The sequence below is a fragment of the Mastomys coucha genome, unplaced genomic scaffold, assembly GCF_008632895.1.
Source record: "Mastomys coucha isolate ucsf_1 unplaced genomic scaffold, UCSF_Mcou_1 pScaffold21, whole genome shotgun sequence".
NCBI lineage: Eukaryota > Metazoa > Chordata > Mammalia > Rodentia > Muridae > Mastomys > Mastomys coucha.
This window is the reverse complement of record NW_022196904.1, coordinates 39135668-39137923: the sequence shown is the minus strand read 5'-3', so window position 1 is coordinate 39137923 and position 2256 is coordinate 39135668.

Genomic DNA, 2256 nt, shown 5'->3' with positions numbered 1-2256 from the left:
ACAGAAAAAAAAATGCCTATAATTGTACAAGAAGCCTACAGAACACCAAATAGATGGGAACAAAAAAGAAATTCCTTATGTCACATAATAATCAAAACACCAAATGCACAGAACAAAGAAAAAATATTAAAAGAGTTAAGGATATAGGTCAAGAAACATGTAAAGGTGGACCTATCAGAACTACACCAGACTTCGCAACAGAGACTTTAAAAGCCATAATATCTTGGTCAGATGTCATACAGATCCTAGGAGACCACAAAGTCAACCCAGTCTACTATACCCAACAAAACACTCAATTACCATAGATGGAGAAACCAAGATATTCAATGACAAATCCAAACTTAAATAATATCTTTCTACTACACCAGCTGTACAAGAGATAATAGAAGGAAAACTCCGTCACAAGGAGAGAAACTACATCCAAGAAAAAGCAGAAAATTAATTTTTTCACAACAAATCCAAAGATAAGAATCACACAAACATAATCCCAACTCTAACAACAACAGACCATTGTGAAACAATGGTCTTTTCAGGCAACCTGGTCCTTGTAGAGTACAGATCTGAAATTCCAGTGATCTGGTGGGCGATAATTTCTGCCTGCAAGGGACAGAAGGAGTTCTGCCATGCCTCCTGGGTTCCTGGCTCCTGTTTGAGTCCCAACCACTGACAGCCTGTCCCACACACACACACAAGAGAGGTGTGTTCTGTTACATAGACAATGTCCCAAGCTCCCAGCATTCTAGCTGGACCCTACCCCTGGTCATCTGACCACAGCCAGTTATACCCCACCCCACAGACAGATAGACTCACCTCATAATATAAGGGGTAGATTGTCTCCTCCTCTCACTTACTCTCTTGCCCTCTTGCTCTCTTGCTCTCTCCTCTCTCTTGCTCTCTCCTCTCTATTGCTCTCTTTCTCTCTCTCTCTCTCTCTCTCTCTCTCTCTCTCTCTCTCTGTCTCTCTCTCTCTTTCTTCTTCTTCTTAATCTTCTTCTTTTTCTTCTTCTTCTTCTTCTTCTTCTTCTTCTTCTTCTTCTTCTTCTTCTTTTTCTTCTTCTTCTCCACTCTTCTCCTTCTTCTTCTTCTTCTTCTTCTTCTTCTTCTTCTTCTTCTTCTTCTTCTTCTTCTTCTTCTCCACTCTTCTCCTTCTTCTTTCTCTCTCTATGTGGTCATGGCTGGCCTCTTTTCTCTTTTCCTATAATAAAATACCTTACAATTATGCATTGCCTCCTTTTAGCTAATGCATTGTGCAAAACCACAATCTGTAGCAACAAGACGCAGACCAGCAATTCTCTTGCCCTGTGCTAGCACAGAACAGCCGAGCTGCTGTCTTTTTCACCATCCACTTCTCCCCTCTTTCCCAGCCTCTCCTCAACATCCAGCATCGTCTGAGATGTAGAGAGGCTAGGACTATGTGCCAGGATTTTTGGAGGGCCAAGGGACCCCTTGCAGCTGGACCATTTTCTCTGCCCCCACCCCATGGACTGGGACACAGATGCCCCACTGTGGGGTAGAGTATACAGGCACACACCTATAACTGAAATGCCCACAGCACAGAAACTCTGGCCGGTATACCTCCCCATTTTGTCCCCCATCTACTGGTGCCCAGTGTCTAACATGGCGGTCCCCTGTAGTGGTGCTCAGTAACCAGTGTAACCCATAGCTCTGAGTGCCTTCCTAAACAAATTAGAAAGATCATACACTAGCAGTTTAAAAGTACATCTGAAATCTCCAGAAAAAAAAGAAGCAACTACACCCAAGAGGAGAAGTTGGCAGGAAATAATCAAAATCATGGCTGAAATCAACCAAGTAGAAAAGAAAAGAACCATAAAAAGGATCAACCAAACCAGGAGCTAATTTTTTGAGAAAATCAACAAGATAGATAAGCCCTTAGCCAAATCAACTAGAGGGCACAGAGACAATATTCAAATTAACAAAAATCAGAACTGAAAAGAGAGACATAACAACAGAAATTTAGGAAATTCAAAATATCATTGGATCCTACTACAAAAGCCTATACTCAACAAAACTGGAAAACCTACATGAAATGGGTGATTTTCTAGACAGATATGAGGTACCAAAGTTAAATCAGGAACAGATAAACCATCTCAATAGTCCCATAACCCTAAGGAAATAGAATCAGTCACTAAAAGTATCTCAACGAAAAAAAGCCCAGGGCCAGATAGCTTTGTGCAAAATTCTATCAGACCTTCAATGAAGACCTAATACCAATAATTCTTTTTTTTTTTTGATATT